Genomic DNA, 20,175 nt, shown 5'->3' with positions numbered 1-20,175 from the left:
AATGCCCTGGATATATATGAATGGGTTGCCCCAGTATCGAATAAGACAGTTGTACTTTGCTGTAAAATACTAATCTGACCTGTAACAACTGTCGAGGCATTTGCTACGTCCTCTCTGGTGAGTGAGTAGATCCTCGCATTGGTCATAGCTGGAGGGGCTTCTAATCTGCCCTGGCTGATGTGTGGACCATCTAAAGCGGCCTGCATCTGATGTAACTGAGCTGGCTGGACTCCGTACTGAATCGGCTGTGGCTGAGGAAGACTGGTCTTGTTTGGGCACTTCTTAGCCATGTGCCCTTCTTGTCCACATTCAAAGCATCCTCGTGTGCCCTTACGACAAACTCCAGGATGGAATTTCCCACAAGTAGCACATTTTGGATAACTGGGCTGTTTGCTGGCTGGCCCTCCTTTTGGGTAACTCCCTGGTTTGCGCTTGTTGCTGGAGTTCCCTTTCCAGTTAGAGCCATGAGAACTGTGGCCCTGCTGCTTCTGGGTACCTGAGCCTCCTTGACCCTTAGGTTCTGAGAGGATTTGCTTCTGTTGCTTGATACTATTCTGGTAGTGCTCAGTGGTCAAGGCGCTGCTGACTAGTTCTTCGGTGGTTTGCGGCCTGTGGATGCCGCCAGCCATGTTCATTGCTATTTCCGGTCTCAGCATCTTGAGCATCAATCGGACTCGTTCTTTTTCTGTGTTGACTAGTTCTGGGCATAGACGAGCCAACCTGTTGAATTTCTTCACGGCTTCCTCCACTGAAAGGTTGCCCTGACGAAACTCTGTGAACTCATCGTAGTGGCGGTTCGTAACCCGCATGTGAAAGAATTCCTCAAAGAACTCCTTCTCGAAGTCAGCCCACAACATCTGGTTCACTGGGCGCTTCGCTCTGATTCTCTCCCACGTGCGTCATCCTGTCAGGCGAAGGAGGTACACTTCACCTTCTCGTGTTACGGCCATCCGAAGCTCCATCGTACTCTCCAGTGTTTTGAACCAGCTTGTGCATCCCATGGTTCACTAGTGCCCGAGAAGTTCTCGCTTAACTCTCTGCCACTGGATCGGATAGACTTCTCTCTTTGGGGCCACTGGTGCTGTAGGCTGGACTAGTGGAACCTCTAAGACCACCGTGTTGCTAAGTTAGGCTCGGGATGACGGTGGAGTGTTCTGCCGACTAGCCTTTAAGGTGGCTATTTCACATTGTCGCTCACCTAGTCAGAATCGAGCCACTAGTGTAGGTCCGGGGAGGCACCAACCGCCTCATGTCAGGCTCGAGTGGTGTCCTTCTAGCTGGGCGTCCTCGTGCCATTTCTAAAGACATGGAGGACAGGACATGCATAACTAATACAATTATAATTGTATAACTATTGCTATCATGTTATATACTATCACATACTAACATGCATCAATTATTTATAAACATGAGCTATAACAAGAAAGCAAGAAACATAAATAAAGCAGAGGTATTCTTACTTGGAAGCTGCAGGTTCAATGCTGATGTGTGTGTAGGAAGTATGGAACACTGCTCTGATACCACTCTGTAACGACCCGCCTCCTATTGGCTAGGCTGCGAGGCAGATCGTTACGTGATGCTGGGCTACATTACTATTGCGGAAATCTGGATTGATTAAAATTTTGCTAAACTGATTACTGTAAACTCTGATCTTAATATTCTAGGTGTACCTAGGAGTTGTACACATGCTAGGGAAGACAATCTATGCCTCTCGGATGTCCTACTAGCTATAGTCAGGCATTTCAATCGATCCGTGGATCGATTGGGGCTGTCGGATCGATCCAGTGATCGATCCAGCTTGATACTGGCACGGAGGGAAACTCTGGATCGGTCGGCTGACCGATCCATAGGCTACAACGCTTCTGTATGCGGCTGGATCGGTCTACCGACCGATCCAGGAGCACCCTGATTGGTCAGCTTGACCGATCCAGTGGCTCACTGATCGGCCGGCTGACCGATCAGTGAGCTTCTGTGCTCGCTGTTCACATATGGATCGGTCGGCTGACCGATCCATAACAGAGGCCAACTCTCTGTTCGCGACTGGATCGGTCAGCTGACCGATCCAGTGGCACAGCCCATCTTTGATCGGTCTGTAGACCGATCTGGGTTTCTGATTTCGAATCAGAACCCCTGATTTCAGCACTTGTGCGTGCCAAAAATCTCACATTTCACTCATGCTATACACAGAACATACCCTAATAACATAAAGCTAGCATTCTAAACTTGAAATAAAACAGGGTTTACTAGTTCGTGGCATTTAACAAATTAAAAGTGCATGGAAATAGAAATACTGAGAGTTCAATTGTTGGAATTTGCTAAATCCCCTAAGAATCTTTTATTCCAAGTTCCTGCCACACACATCATCTCTGCATTGCCCTCCAGCTTTCTCTGCTAGTCCATCTTTCCTTTACCTTTATCTGCAGTATAAGGAAAGTAGAATCTGTAAGCTTAAAGCTTAGTAAGAAACCAACTATCTCACAAAACATGCATACGATGCTAATGATGCTTTGAAAACATGCTATTTAAAACATATGCTGAACATATAAAACATGGCATGACATACAATCATCCAAACATGTATAACGAACTGAACATAGAGTTATCATGCATATTCAGGGGAAAAAAAACTAAGCTGGAGCATGATACTGAAATTGAAACTGAAACTAAACTAAAACTGATCTTAAACTATAATCACTTAATTAGTTTATGAGTTTGAAAGCTATTATCATAATAAGTGAAAATAGTAATCATGCTGCTGTTTGGGCCCGACAACTGTACGTGCTGTGCGCGCATCCCTAACTAGACCCGGGTTTGCAAGTCCCGAATTTAGTAGGGTTACTAGGTTGTCTGAACCTAGGGACGACTGTGAGAGTCCAACCCAATGGATATCTGATCCTGTACAGTGCCACTGAAAATAAAATACTGGTATAGCTTGCTATTGCTAGGTTATCTGAACCTAGTGCTAGGTTGTCTGAACCTAGAGGCGACTGTGGGAGCCCACCCATTGGACCGTAGTCCCATGAAAGCTGTAGTAAGGCTAACTAAGCTATTTTAAATGCTTCTATTGCATTTACTGAGCTATTAAAAATGCCTAAGTTGCATTTTACTGAGCTAATCATTTAATCGAACATCTAGTGTGCTTAAACTCCCCTCTCTATTAGGGAGACTACCTTTAGGCACCCAACAGCATCTAAACCTCCAACTGAAGGGGGAAAGACGTGTCCGGCCCATCTAAAGGTACTCACTAAATCTCTAAACCTGCGAGGAGGGTTAAATACACCCTATATGTAAAAAAATCTGCATATAACTAAACTAATGCATAGAAAACCAAACAGAAGCTACTTATACTACAGGTGAGGGGTTTCTTACCTCCTGTGCATAGTTTCTTACGATTCTAATCGCTGGTTTTCCGGTGGAGACGATCCTTTCGACGATCTTCTCGCGTCCACGCGTTCCTCTCACGGAGGGGAGCGTCCTCGTGTCAAAGTCGTCGCCAGAAAGTACCCTTGGGACCCTAGGGATGAAACCCTAAGTGTGCTGGTGGTTGGCGCCGAGAGAAGGAAGAGAGAAAGGGTTCGGCGTGAGGCTAGGGTGAGGAGAAGAGATCACGTTAAAACCCAAAATAACTCTTCACCTAATTATTTTTCTCTATTTATATTAAGTGGGTAATTTCAGCCCAACTCTAATATAAATTTAATTGCCTCCCTTTCCTTTCAGCACAGCCCTGCTGGGTTCAACTGGTTACTAGCATTATCCCTAAGCCATAGGTCTCGGGTTCAATCCCCGCTTAGGCCGTTTTCGTTTTCTATTTATTTTTGCTACTTCTGCTACTCTAAAAATTCCGAAAAAATATCTAAAAATTCCAGAATAATTATAGAATATTTCTAATATAGTTTTGAGAATTTTCGGGCGTTACAAGGTGTGTTCCCACAGACGACGTCAATTTGATCCTGTCGAGAAGCTGAGAAGACGAACCTGCCGGAATGACGTGTCTGGAACGTTAACCGCATCCCCATGACCTGGTGATGGGTTGTCTTCTGTGTTGACCGAGTCGCCAAAAGTCCTCTAGTCAATAATCCCTACAGCCAGCGACCGGGTCGCCCCGGTCTCTGGTACCTCGGTGCTCGAGGCGAATCCCACAAATATATAAGCAGTCGAATACTAATAACAGAATAGTGAAATAAATGCAGGAAAGGTACGATAATGTACCCTGGCCCCGGGGAGGGGCCCTCGGATGGATGGATGAACTGGTCGCGGCGCTGATCAAGTCATGGCAGCCGTGAGGAGTAGGTAGACGTCCACCAGATGGGTAACTGGCTCCTGTAGCTCCAAGCCGGATGAGACATAGATCCGTATGACGATACGCGGTCTAACTACGGCACCGACTCGTAGGCCGGAATAGGGGCACGAAGGCCGGAATCCAATGACGGCGCGAATGCCGAATACTCTATCGGCTCGCAGGCCAAACTAGACAAGTAGTACGAAACCCAAGCATGTAGACGACGGCTGCCCGGAGGATGACGGTGGTTGTCGCCGGAGGTGGCGCCCGCTGGAGGCAGTGCCGACGGCTACTGAAGATGACGGCAGCGACATCTGTTGTCGCCGGAGGCAGCGGCGCTGAACGCCTGAGGCGATGGCGCTGGACGCCGGAGTCGGTGGCGCTGGACGTCGAGGGCAATGGCGTTGGACGCCAGAGTCGGTGGCGCTGGACGCCCGAGTCGGTGGCGCTGGACGCCCGAGTCGGTGGCGCTGGACGCCGGGGGCAGTGGCGCTGGACGCCGGAGTCGGCGGCGCTGAACGCCGGAGTCGGCTACTACCTGCCTCAGCCAGCTGTGGCCCGGATCGAGGATGAGGAGAAGGGCGAGAAGAGCAAGGACGATCTCTGTTGGCCAGAGGTGATCGACGCCAGAGAGGATGAGGAGGAGAGGTGTCGAGGGTGGGATCAACCCGAAAAAGGGGTGTCGGCGGCTCCTCCGGTGTGCCATGGTGGTGACGGTCGCGCCCTCAAATCCCTCTTCCTCCTCCGTTTGTGCCCTGGCGGCAGAAAAACCTCCACTTTGCTCTTGGCTGCGCCCCCCTGAAACAAACCCAGCCCCTCCTCTCTTAATGCCCTAATAGTGAAAAGACCCCCTTACCCCTCTCTTCCTCCCTATTTACCTTTATACCCAAAACTGCATCCGCATCAATATCTATGCCCTAACAATTCATTAGCTCATTTGCTTTGTCTACTAAAAGGAGTTTTAGTCATCTTGCCTAATAAACAAGATTCACATACCTCATATGATTCAAAGTCAAATAAGTGCAGAAGTCCATCGTTATGGAGTTTGGATATGCATTTCTCATATATATGGGTCACGCGACAGTGCTAGAGATATGTTTAATTTAAATTGTTGGATTTTAACCATTTTGCATTTATATTATAAACTAAATTTTCAAGGTCTAGAATATATAGTTCATTTATTAATTGTGTACTATAATAGAATATATTATTTAAATAAATAGATCAATATTTGTTCTTTATTATAAATGAAAATCTTTCTGTTCAAACAAGAAATAAAAAATAATGTTTCTAGTTGAGGCAAACACATAATAATAATTCTCAAATCTAAAACAAGCATAGTAGGCAAAAATATGATCGTATAGCTATAGCGACAACTCTTGCACCATTGCTAACTCGTAGGTTCACTTTGCCCTTTGTCAACAATCTATTCTTTTTTAAATCCTACATATTAGTACAAATGTGAGAAACACATCCGACATCTAATACTCATGATGAAGAAGTAGATAAATTGACTTCTATAAGCTAAACACTTAAGGCGGAAGCCTCACTTTCCTTCTTCTTTTTCAATTCTTCTGGGGATACTTTATAGTTTTTCTTCCAATATCTGGTCTGACTACAGTAGAAGTAGGTTCCTTCCTTAGTGACCCCTCCTTTGGGTTTTGATGCAGAAGACTTTGCCTTGCCTTTGATTTGGGTCTTATCCTTACCTTTAGGCTTGTGTTTTCCTTTACCCTTTTGTACCATTAATATGGTATTGAGCTTGGTCTTCTTAAGATTCAGTTCAGTAGTTCTTAATATATTTAACATCTTAAATAATGATTTGTCAATTTTATTTATGTTGTAGTTCATGATAAATTAACTATAGCTTTAAGGAAATGATTGTAGAACTAAGTCAGTGGCCAACTCTTAGCCCAATGGGAAGCATATCCTGTCAAGGTTCTCAATGTATCAAATCAGCTTAAGAACATAAGTTTCTATAGGGCTTCTTTCTATCATTTTACATAAAAATAAGGTCTTTGATACTTTAAACCTCTCATGCCTCGTCTGCTCTTGATATAGTCATTTTAAATGTCCAACCGTATTATAAACATCCATGTTCTCATGGTGCTTCTAAAGCTTAGAGTTCATGGTGGCAAGCATAAAACATGATACATCCAATGCATCATTTTGATGCTTTTTATAAACATTCTTATCAACATGAGAGGCATTAGAAGCAGGTGGTTCAGGAATGGACTGCTCTATGACATATAGTTTGCTTTCTTGCTTGAGGATAATTCTCAAATTTTTGTACTAGTCTAGAAAATTAGCTCCATTGAGTTTGTCCTTCTCAAGGATAGATCATAGTGATAGAGTAATTGATGTATTTGTAGATATGATAATCTACAACTATAATAAATGCAGAAAATAAGTGTCATATATATTTAAAATTTACTTAATTATGTCTTTAATTCAATAATTCTCTCACTAAATTGTAAGGTTGGGTAGGACCAAGTTATGAATGAAGGCAACATAGTTTATCCACACTATTAGCCCCAAACTCAATAGAGATTAGGAGTAATTCATGGATGTGGGCAAACATAGTTTACCCACACTACTAGCCCCAAACTCAATAGAGATTACTTTTTAGCGGGCCAAGATCCATATTTTACCTTACCTTAAATTAACTTTGGCTAATCGCCCAAAACTTGGTTATTTAGGTAGGTAACATTTACCAATTGTATCGAATGTAACTCTTAGATATACAATTTGTTCTTTGTCCATCTAATGATGTATTTCCTAACTTTATGCCTCTAAGTTCTCAATCTTATTGAGATAAACTAGTTAAGTCACACCCAATGTTTGATAAGATATATATATATCACAATTATTCTATCACATTCTATCAAGATAAATAGAGACACTTTAATTTGGTAAACCTATCTACTATTAATCAAGGCATTAATGAGTATCAAACTTTAGCAAGCATCTTAAATTGACTTAATTTTAGTAATTTAATAATTTAACATCCATCACATACATTGTATAAGCATGACATATATTAACATACATCGCATAAGTAGAAAATAAACGTGACATAGTTATGCCCCAATACTATGTGAAAATCGACAATAGACTTTGGATATTATCCAAAGTAATAGGTAGATAATTACCGAAGTAGGCCCACTTTGCCGCGGATAATTTATGACTTTCAACAGCTTTTAATTGTGCATCGTACAATGTGCGCTGCGAAAAGCGAATTTGTGCGCTGCGAAAAATCATTTTTGTTGTAGTGAATGGACACTCACCATGAACCATCAATGGATCAATATTAACCATCTAAGGTTAGGTTAAGTCCTCTAATTGATTTTAAGCATAAATGTTTTTATTTTGCAACATGTGACCTAATATGATTATGGTCTTCATAGTTTTTTTTAACAATTTAATTGCTATTATTATATTTCAAGTATGAAGTGTGTAATGTATGTTTCTCTTATATTCTTACAAAATCTGTTGGCTATAAGAGTTTATATTTTTTTTTTCTAAATGAGCTAGTGCGAATATGAATTCTTATTCAGGTGGGTGTTACTATTTATTGATATGTTAAACTTATCTTGTGAATAATTAAATATATGAAATTGAGAGATAATTATGATATTATTTTTAATGTGATGCCTAATAATGATGTAATGGAAAAGATAAAATGTTCTGGGGGCTAATTAATATGAGAATAAAAAGTGATTAACTTCAAGTACTCTTAAGAGAATAGCCCGTTTGGCCACATAACAATATTTACTAAAACCATTACGATGTATAGTTCAAGTATGATTAGAGATTCTTTGACAAGTTAATTTGTTCACCTTTGTACTCCTGAAGGAAGGCATCATAATTCTAAAAGAGTAAGAGTTGACATCATGCCCATGCTTGTTCTTTCGATGTAGTAATCATAACCTTAGTTTAATAAAGCAAAAGCTAGGACAAGTAATGTACTCACAAGGCTCTATACTTGGCTTTTTGACTCATGAAATAACTAGTGAAAATTATAAAACCTCCCTGTGAGTTACACCAATAGTTGCAATGAGGTCATCTATAAGTAATGCATTAAGTGCCTTAATCGTTATTCAATTATAAAACCTCCCTGTGAGTTACACCTTCTTCTTTCATTGAAATATGTATTGAAGAACATTATTGGCATGATGGAATTATTAGCAATGGCGCTAATCATACTTTCTAATAATTTAAGTTGTTCAAAATGCACATTTTGTTAGGGCTCATAAACAAGGGCATGCACTCATTATTTTCTCTTCCACACCAATAGTCAAGAGCATATTGCATACAAAAAGTAGTTGATATAATGAGTATACTACAAAAAAAAATGTGATGATAATAAGTGTTCCTTGTGAAAACAATTATAGGGTCTTATCTAAGATTTCATATTTCCATTATGAAAGACAAAATAATGAACTTCAACAAATACAAGAGATAATTATCGTATATTCTCCACTTCGTTAGTGCGGTTGATACCATAGCGCACTGATTGTCTTATACACAGTTTGTTACATTATGAGCACGATGAAAAAGCATCACTAGATTCGTGATGTTCATTTTATTTATTTATTTATCTATCTATTTTAATAATCTAGCCGTTGCTTATATAAACATGTAGTCATGCCATGAGAAAACACATCAACTCTACCTAGAGGAAAGGAATACAAGGTAATTAACTTTCTAAATTCTTGGTTCTTCATTTATTTGTTTAATTTCTTTGTCCATAGAACTACATAGGGCCTTACTATGTTGTTCATTTATTAACTAAACTAGCACATGCAGTAGACAAATAAGGCATATAGTGTATTGATATTAATTTGTTTATATGTGCAGCTACACTTATCAATGAAGAACTCACTTGTCCTAGCTTTCTTCGCACTTTGTTTGCTCATGATCTCCAAAACAGTAGTGGTAAGTAGGCAACTTGAGGATAAACCACTACCATTCTCTCTTCAAGCAACCGAGAAATGGAATAAATACATTAACAACGATGTGTTTGTCTCTAGTTCCAATGTAATTGGTAAAAATGGAAATGAGGAGAGAAAGCTAGGAGAAACCAAAGCAGTTGGTGATCTATCAATTGACAAAAACAGTTCCAATGAGGAGAGAAAGCTAGGAGAAAACACAAAAATATTGAACACTCACTATGACCCTCACAAGTATGGCAAAATATGGATGTAATGCCACCCTCAAAGCTATGCTTGCTAGTTGTATTAACTGCTGTTATAGTGTAAGAATATGTGTGTGGATGAATTTTGCTCGAGTGTATGTAGAGCAAATCTTATGTCTAGACTACTATGAAATGGATGCGTGTATAACTTGGCCTCTTGGTGTATGCACTAAAATATCTAATATCTATAAATGAAATAAATAAGTTCATATAGCTTGGCCAAGGGGCATTTTCTTTTTCAATTATCATGTGAAAGTGCAAAATCTATGAAATTCATGAAAATTCATCACCTAACTCATTAAACAAATCAGACTAATCACTCAATATGAATGTTCTAGAGATCGACCTCTAAATATACATAAATTATATTTCAAATTTATTTGATAGGAAAATCAGAGAGAAGAATTGTCTAACTCTAAGATTAATCGGGTAAAAATTAAACACTTGTAGTATAAATAAAATTGAAACATAAGATATATATATATATATATATATATATATATATATATATATATATATATATTTAAAAAAAAATTGTAAAATATAAAAAGTAATATTGAGCAAAACAACATAGAATTATAATATATATTTTTTTTGTTAAAAGGGCTTGATGGGCATATCAGTTTTTTTAATGAAAATTGTAAACATTTTGATCAAAATTAGAATTCACTTTTTAGTTATTTTGAAAATATAAGTAAATTCTAATGATTTGAGACAATGCATTTATTCATTTAGATTCAATATTTAAAGGAAACATCTCATATAATAATTTTAGTCCACACTAACCCTTATATGATATTTTTTTTTTTTTAAAAAAAAATCTTTGGTTCAAATAGTCTTTCCAATATATATATAAATTTAAAGAAAAGAATCTTCCGTAATAATTTAAAAATGCCATTTTTTAGAGTACAAGCCCAAATAAACTTATTAATTGTGTAAGTGTTTATATATTTGTTCGTGTGAAAGTTAAGTAGCCCAAATAAAAATAAATAAATATATTAATGCTAATAATAGGATATCATGCATATGGTTTATTCCTGTAGTATACTCTTTGACTTATTCATTTATTAAGTGAACAATTCCCTAAAATTTAAGGGCAAAAATCCAATAGTCGTCCATCATTGAAGTTTTCTTGATACGAACGTCTTGTTTTTTTATTAAAGTCAAATAAGCACCTATATTTAAAGCGATGTGTCGAAAATACTTTTGTATTATTTTAAATGTCAAATACTCAATAATATTAAGGAGATGAAAAGTAAAATTCAGATTGATGTCAAATTTATTATATTGTTGATCATATTAGAAATTAATGTCCTAGAAAATTTGATTGATCATATACTCGGGAGAAATGCCAAATTTAGAAATGAATATTTTGATATTCAATGTCCTAGACAATTTGACTCAAATTTCATTAATGGTCTTGTAATTTCAAGACAACCAATTGTTTCACAAGTCTATATCCTAAAGTCCTCTCGTTCGTGCCTACTCAGGGTAAAACCCGAGAGTTTTCATATACTAATTGGCATATTGACATTGGAACAACTCATTATGTCACATCATATTATAATATCCTTACAGACGTAATATCGTATTATGGCTCAGATACGGTTCAAGTAGCCGATGGTTCAAGTTTGGAAATTGCTAATATTGGAAATACATATATTCATTTATCCGTACTTTTCACATGCGCAATGTCTGTTATGTTCCATCTATCATGAAAAATTTACTCTATACACGTCAGTTTTTTCTTGATAATAATATCATTTTTGAGTTTCATCATAATCATTATCTTATAAAAGAACAAATACTATTATATTTGATGGGAGAATCGAAAATAACATCTACTATCTTCAAAGTTCTTCAATCAAACATTTTGTTGGTGAACACACAAATAAACCAGCTTGGTATGCTCGACTTGGTCATCTTTCTTTTCTCATTGTTTAATCAATCATCAATAGGTATCATTTACCTACTTCCTTTACCTTATCTCCATCTCATTCATGTAGGGCATGTATGGAATCTAAAAATCATAAGCTACCTTTTCTTCATCCGATCATGTCTCTAATTTTCTGATTGAAATAATTAATTCAGATGTTTGGAGCCTTGCACCTATTTCGTCTAACTAAGATTTCTAATATTATGGTACTTTCATTGATCATTTTAGTAAATATACTTGGCTTTATCCTATGAAAAGGAAATCTGATTCATTAGATATATTCTGTAATTTTCAAAGTCAAATTGAACGATATTTTAATCGTAAAATACTCTATTTTTATTCTGATTGGGGAGGTGAATATCAAACTCTCTATCATCATCTTGTTTCTTGTGGAATTGTAAATTGAGTTTCTTGTCCTCACACTCCAGAATAAAATGATTCTATTGAGAGAAAACATAGATATATAGTTGAAACTGCGTTAGCTCTTTTTCATCATGCCTTAGTTCCGCGTAAATTTTGGGATGAAGCTGTTAGCACTACTGTATATCTTATAAATCGACTTCCTACTCCATTGCTCAATCATAAGTGTTCTTTTAAAAAACTTTATAATCAAACTCCTGACTACACTTTCTTTTAAATTTTTGATTGTGCATGTTATCTATGATTACGCCCCTACTCTAAACACAAACTTGACTCTTGTTCACTACAATATGTTTTCCTTCGTTATAGCAATTTGTATCATGGTTATCGTTGCGTGCATATACCAACAGGACGAATTTATAATTCATGATATATTACTTTTGATGAGTCTTTATTCTCTTTTTCAGTAGCTTCTTTGATCTCTCCTCCAGATACATGTGGAACATTCTTGATGCCACCTAACATTGTCAAAAGTGATGTCATTCTAAGTCCTACTTCGGAGCCCTCTAAGAACTCTCATATACCATCAGAATCACCTTAAGCTATTGATCCAATCTATAAACTTCACCAGTCGAAGATAATACAAGTCCATCATCAAAATCACTATGTCAGTCTACTTCCTCGTCACCATCAACAAGTGATGCAGAAGATAATCCTCCTCGTCGAATGCTTCCCTTGAGTGACATATATGCATGATGTCCACCAATAACAACTTGACATCCTCTTCCACAAGCTTTAGTGGTCTCTTTAAAATCTATTGAGCCAACTTGTTTTACACAAGTGAGCAAGGATCCAAATTGACGTAATGCAATGGTTACAGAATTTAATACACTTCTTCATAATGGAATATGAAGTCTAATTCCGCACACTCCCTCCATGAACATTGTGGACTCTAAATGGGTATTCTGTCTTAAGCATAGAGCTGATGGTTCTTTTGAACGGTACAACGCTCAACTTGTAGCAAAAGATTTAGTCAACAATCAGGTATTGATTTCAATGACACTTTTAGCTCAATCATCAAAATTACATCTATCAAACTATTATTATGGACAGCTGTTAGTTCTAATTGACCTGTACTACAATTAGAGATTTTAAATGCATTTCTCTATGGTCATCTTGAGAAAACTGTATTTATGAAGCAACCACCTGAGTTCATTTATCCATAATTTCCATCTCATGTTACTAACTTAAGAAATCCTTATATGGTCTTTGACAAAATCCTCGTGTATGGTTTCATTGACTATCTAATTGGTTATAAGCTCAAACATTTTCTAGATCAAAAACTGACTTGTCTCTATTCTGCAAATATAATAATGAGTCTATGTTATTTTTTCTTATTTATGTGGATGACAACTTGATAACTGACAATGATTACAAGGCTATCACAGTTTTATTAAGTCTTCTCAATCAAGAATTTCCTACTCAAAATTTGGGTATTTACTCATTTTTTTTATATTAAACTTATTCCATATGAGGAAGGCTATCTTCGCTCTCAGAGTAAATACATTACTGGGCTTCTCTAAAGAGTCAAAATAGATGAAACACGTCCGGTCTCTACACCAATTGCTATAAACAACTCTACAACTTTATCCTCTCCTGCTCTGTCTGATCCATAGATTTATCGAAGCATTGTTGAAGCCTTACAATATGTCACTATTACACACATTGATATTACCTTTGCAGTAAATCGTTCTTGTCAATTCATATATGCTCCAACTGAATAAAATTGGGATAATGTAAAAAGAATACTTTTCTATCTTAAAGGTACTATTCTACATAGTCTTCTTTTATATCGTCAATCGCCCTGAAATTTACATGTTTATAATGATGCGGATTGAGCAAGTTCTCCTGAAGATAAACGTTTTACTAGTGGATATGTAATATTCTTGGAAGGAACTTTATCTCATAGAATTCGAAAAAGTAACCTATGGTATCTCGTTCAAGTACTGAGATAGAATATAAAGTTATAACAAATACAATGTCTGAAATAATTTGGATTCAATCACTTCTCTCTAAACTTCATCTTGCATCAAATATTGCACCAAGAATTTGATTTAATAATATTGGAGCAACATATCTCACAGCAAATCCAATCTTTCATGCTCGTACAAAACTTGTGGAAATTACTTTTTTTTGTTCAAGAGTGTGTGATGACTCAATAATTATCGATTTCTTATATTTCTAATGAGGATCAAATTACTGATATCTTTACTAAGTCATTATCCAAACAATTAACGTTTCAACAAGATAGCAAGCAAACTCAATGTCAGAGATCTCCCGTTAAATTTATCGGGGGTAAAAGAGAATTATTCAACAAACCAAATCAAGATTAGGATAAATCAATTAACTAGTTTTCTTTTATTACTTAATCAATTGACCAAGTATGTAATATCTTTCTATATATATTGTATATCTTATGGATAAATTAATTAAGAAGTTTATTTTATTAGCTCTTCCCTCCTTTAGTTATTCTAACACCTACAACACAACAAGGTATGTTTTATGTTCATTATGGTCTGACGATGAACGTTCCCTACCTCATCCAGCTCGTGGCTGTCCACTTCTCCCCTTTGAGAACTGGGCAGCCTGAATGAAGTCTCATTGGGTCTACTTTCCCGTTGAGGTCCGACAATTAGAAAAGTAATAGTTTTGTACTACCCTCTTACTACTATTAGTTGTGCTACCCTCTTAGATGTAGTGTTTATATAATTATTTCTAATATTTGTTAACTTTTTTTTATAGTTTTCGATTTTTCGTTGGCATATTTCCAATTCTTCTTCTTCTGTCTTTCTCCATTGTCGAAGACTTACTTGAGTGTCAGAGTGGCTGTGCTGGGAAACACTCCAGCCGCTATTCTAATCCTCTCTTTCTTATTCTCTTCTATTCAAACTTGGGCCAATCTCTTCGCTAGTCTCCGCTCTTCATTGGTGATTGACGACAAAGTCAATATCGATGCTAGCTCATCAATGGTTTGCTTGTCGACGATACAGGATCAATTACATTAAGGTTCCTTTTACTTCGTGTTAAGCTTAATACCATATGTATGGTGTTATATATAGTTCATGATGACAACATTGTAAACATGAATGCAACAATAAGGTGTGATGTGTGCTAAGCCGTCTATAAAGGCCAATTGATGATTCTTATAAAAACTTAAATCACATGGATTCTAAAAATCGTATAAGAATTCACATATAAAAAAAAAAATACAAGAATATATAAACATGGATCTTCGTTACATGCATAGATCGTCTATTATGAAAGTAAGTTGACTTTCATGTCATATATAATCTAGTTGTTGCATTGAATTTTGGCTTCTCTTTACACTTCAGTCTGTGATGATTTCATATATCACGGTTTTCTTGGCTAATATTATTATTTTTCATCATATTTATTTGTCATGTTTCCTTGCATAATATTTTGGATTAACTTATTACTTGCCTTCGGTTTTCCATTGCCATATTTCCAATAATTAAGATGACATAGAAGTTGCATCAGGTAATTAAATTTTAAACGGTCTTGCTTAGTTACAAACCAAAAATAATTACCAAGATTAATTCGAAGTTTTTATATAATCAGTATTGAAATTTTAAACTCTTTAGATCTGTCTTATTCTCGTTTAAAGATTTTATTATATGTTTGTTTGCGCACGTTTCATCTATTGTTAATTATTTGCCATGTATATATATTGTGGATACATAAATTAAAGATGGTGTACTTTTGTCCCTTTGATATGAAGAATATAATATACTTGAAACAAATTATGGACAAAATAATTATAAAGTATTTAAAATACGTGGATAAAATTGATAAAATAAATAAGAATTAAGAAAGATTATCAAAAAATAGTTATAGGTAAATAAATAAGGAATTTGTTTAAAATTAACTACAAATAAATAGTGAAAATGAATAAACAAAAAATACAATTAAAAAACTAAAATCACATTAATGTTTTAAAAAACAAGAGCATAATTCTTATCTATGTCTATTGTTAGCTTATATGTAAGATAAATTAGTTAATTATATTTCATATGCTCTATCAAATTTAGATTAATTAATTACTGAAGATATTTCATACATCTAAATTGGAAATGTATGCGAAGATTCAGTAGATGCATCTTGAGAATTGTCATAATCTACTCATTATCCCAGCCCTCAGTATATATGACTCATTGAAATTACGGGTCCAAAATAATGACCCATGAGAAAGAATTAACAAGTATATATTATAGATGCCATCAAATATTATAAATATTCCTGAATTTTATTTGAGGTGTTACTAAATTATATTCCATGTAAAATTAATTATAATGTAAGTGTTGTTTCAGATTAAAAAAAAAAATGAAAATAACTGTAACTACTGTGACGTTTAACTAGTTGATAGATTCATATAATCCATCGAGTAGTGTGTGAGATGTAGCAGATATTCCTTGCTAAACACACTTTAATTAGTTCGTTAAGGTTATTAGTTAATGGTTAACTACTAAAAATCTCATTGATCTGCCTGCCTTTGTTGCATACCTATCTTGTTTGTTTCTTTACCTTGATATATTCAGAATTGTTTGCTTTTATATTATGCTATTGCCTACACAGTTTGCTTACTGATTAGAGATATCGATGGCACGGAGGCGTTCAATAGCTAGTAGAACACATAAACATGGGCAGTAATGATTGATGGATGTTCTTTTGACACGTTAAAGTGCTCTGGTTGCGACGCATACGGCTGCTAATTATGACTAACCAGATCCGACAACTTCTCTATGATTTAGTTATATTCTTGCAGCTCAGAGAAGAAAAAGTATTCGACGGTAGCTATTGATGTCAACATACAAAAATGTATCTATATACGTAGCAATATTAGTGTGTTGTGCTTTTGGATCTAGTGTTCGGTCACATATTGCTTATTGAAGCGTTTATCTGTATAAATGACATAGAGCTAGCTATATATAATTAACTAACATTACGTTATGCGTCCATATATAAACTAGCCAAGTTTGATTGTTCTGGAATATTATCTGGGTTTTTCAAATAGAGATAATAATCATGCCTGGAATATTAATTGTCCAGATCTATATATGGTTAATTCCTACGAGAGATGTTGTAGGAGTTGACATCGTGCATGGCTGCATGCATGCTTGGCCTTTAATTAAAATTATCTTTTGGTCTGGGGCCATGCATGCTTGGTCGTCTTGTGATAGAGAAATCATGTACATGATCATAGCAGGAATGAGTAAAGCAAACCTAGCTAGGACCATTACTGTCCTCAAGAATGCTTTGCTTTCTTTTGGATATTCCAAGGGCTCTCCAGCCATGATTGCATGCCAAAACCTCTCAGAAAGGAAATTAAACAAGTTAAAGTTCAAAATAGATATATGCAATTTGGAGGATGCATGCCTTTAAATATACTGATGAAAATTTGTGCTCCGCCGCGTACAAATTTATAGGTATAAATTGGATGATTCTCTTGCCATCTTATGATTTAAGAACAATATGCATGCATGGAGGCAAAAAAAATTAACATTGTTGATTGTTGATTCTATTTTGATGTTTTTTACTTAAGAGAAATTAAAGGTTTCTTTTTTCCTTTTGAAACAGGTGTGATACATCGCCAATGATTACTTGAAGTACTTCATGAGACTTTATAATTAAAGTACTTCATTTAAGCTATTGTATGGATCTCTCTCTACTAATATATAGTTAAATGAAGAGATCTGGACCTGCTGACTTGAAGTACTTCATTTAAGCCATTTCAATTTTTTTTTTTTTAAAAAAAAATTACTTAGTTTTCGAATTATCAATAAGCCATATCTAAGCTTTTAGTTGCTTAGAGGTCAAAACTCTTAACTTTTGTTTGCTCTTCCAATTATCACAAACTTAAAAACTCTGATCATGAGTGACATTGGGAGTTTGAAGATGGTGCAATACTTATTTTATCACGCTTTATTTTGCAGGAATTGGAGACATTTTGTGTGTGGAAGCGAGCGCATGCGCACACACACAAAACCGTGTTTATTCTCGATTACTCTGGCCTCTGTTACCAAATAACTCAACTAACATGACAAAAAATCTAATTCCACGCATGTCATCAATTATAATTTTTTTCTATATTATATTTTTATTATAGTTAAAATTTTCTAATATATTGAAAATAAAATGCTCATATTTTCCTTTGATATGAGTAGCATATCATTCATAAAGATTTTGTTTTCTGTTGTTATTTCAATTGATTTGCTCATAATCATCATTAGGGTTAGAAACACAAATAGTCATTTAGGCAGGTATTAGATGGTTAGGAATAAAAAGTAAAATCAATATGATAAAAGGTAATTCGCTCGTCCTAGTACCTCCATCAATTCATCTTTAGACCAATATGAAGAAGAGATAAATTATGAATGACTATTGGCCATTACTACAGTGGCTAAGAACAAGAGAAAAAACAAAAAGTAAAACCAAGCTATTTATAGTAATGGATTTATTTATTTCATTTATAAATTTCAAATATACATACACTCGAGCAAGTTTATTCGTGCACACACATTCTTAAGGCTGGATTGATATATAAGGTACGGTATCCATCGTATTGATCCTTTAATGGCTCATGGTGAGTGTCCTTGTATGTGACAAAGTTGTATGCACGGTACTGTCACCATTGATGTCATTTCTGTTAAGCATGATAGATCACTAACTACTCGTCCCTTCATTATCTCCAAGGTTGTTGGCTTCTATTAGCCTCCTTTTCTCCCACTGCCCTTTTCACCAAAATTGTTGGAGGTATTGACAAACCTATTGGTATTAATGTATTTATTTTCGTTGATGATTGTTTGAAGGGAGATAAATCATGAGATCAATTTATAGCCGGAGTGAGTTCTTCATTGATAAGTGTAGCTACACATATGAAAGAACATCAAAAGTGTATATATATAGTTTTATGGGAAAAGAAGATATAAGGAAATAGATGAAGAAAGAAGATTTTTTTAAAGTTGATTACGTTGTATTAATTCCTTAGTAGAGTTGAGATGTTTTCTCAAGGCATGACTCTATACATAAATAAGATAAACATCACAAATATTATGATGCCTTTAATTTTCATCATGTTCATAATGAAATGCGCATAACACAAGCCTTGCACAATGGCCCATGGCCAAAGCCATGTTAACAGGTACCCAAGTTGTAGCCTAGGGCCCAATTGGGATGACGCGTACATCGGCATCAGGGCTCGTAACTCACCACCCGGGATCAGCTCAAGTAAATCACTCGGGTTGGTTCCGCCATTGTAATGGCATCAACCACACTAGTAAGAATATGCCTTAGGCTCGATCACATGTGAAATGAAAGTCTATTGACACTTAGTAAAAGAAAGTGTGCATTTGACAACTTAAACATTATTAGAAAGTATGTTGTGATAAGAATTAAGCCCTAAGGACACATAGTTAAGGGCGATCAATTTGTGTGCTATTTATAATAAAATGCCAACATACTAATTATTATTTGCTTTTCCACATCAATAAATAAGGGCATAATGCTACAAAGATTTTTTTCATATAATAACTAGTCTACCAAAAAACAAAGACAATATGATGAAATAAGTATTCCTTGCATAGACAATCACTAGGTTGTATCCATGATCGCATAAAGATGACATAATAATCTTTAAGTGATATGAGCGAGAAATGTATATTCTCCACTTCACTAGTGTGGTTGATGTCATTCCACAATGATTGTGTTGTGTATTTCATTGTATTATGAGCACCATAAAAAAGCATCATGATATTTGTGGTGATTGTCTTATTTAATTTAACTACTAGGATCCTAGTCATTGTTTACATGTATGTGTAGTCATGCCTTCAGAAAACACCTCAACTATTTGCTATATCTACTTTTGATGTTTTTTCATATGTGCAGTACACTTATCAATGAATGAAGTAAAAGTTGATTTTGTTGATCCCAAGCACCCCTCATCACCAGTCTCATAGCGAGATGCAGAGAGATAAATCATGTACTAATCGAGTGGCCTCCTAGGAGGGAGGACATTTAATTCTCAAGAGAATAAGTACACTTATCAATGAAGAACTCATTTGCTCTAGCTTTCTTGACACTCTGTTTGCTCATGATCTCCAAAACCATAGTGATAGGCAGACAACTTGCACAAACCACTATCATTTTCTCTTCAAGCAACTAACATTGAAAAAGGCAACGAGAAAAGAAAGCTAGCTAATAAAAGCCAACGGCCTTGGAGATAATAAAATAAGAATAGTTGGTGATCTATTGCTTGACAGAAATGGCATCAATGGTGATAGTAGCTAGTGATGCAGACAACTTGATCATAGACACTCACCATACATG

At 35.9% G+C, this 20,175-nt stretch overlaps 1 long non-coding RNA gene across 1 annotated transcript; it reads left to right on the top strand.

The window, feature by feature from the left end:
- The first annotated feature begins 8,901 nt into the window (after positions 1–8,901).
- On the top strand, positions 8,902–9,718 carry LOC122054152. Its single transcript, XR_006132589.1, has 2 exons — positions 8,902–8,974; positions 9,140–9,718. It is a non-coding gene; the product is annotated as an uncharacterized LOC122054152 (long non-coding RNA).
- The last annotated feature ends 10,457 nt before the right edge of the window (positions 9,719–20,175 follow it).

This window comes from Zingiber officinale, chromosome 3A, assembly GCF_018446385.1.
Source record: "Zingiber officinale cultivar Zhangliang chromosome 3A, Zo_v1.1, whole genome shotgun sequence".
NCBI classification, from domain to species: domain Eukaryota; kingdom Viridiplantae; phylum Streptophyta; class Magnoliopsida; order Zingiberales; family Zingiberaceae; genus Zingiber; species Zingiber officinale.
The sequence above is the reverse complement of the archived record's forward strand: the minus strand, read 5'-3'. Positions and strand labels throughout refer to the sequence as shown.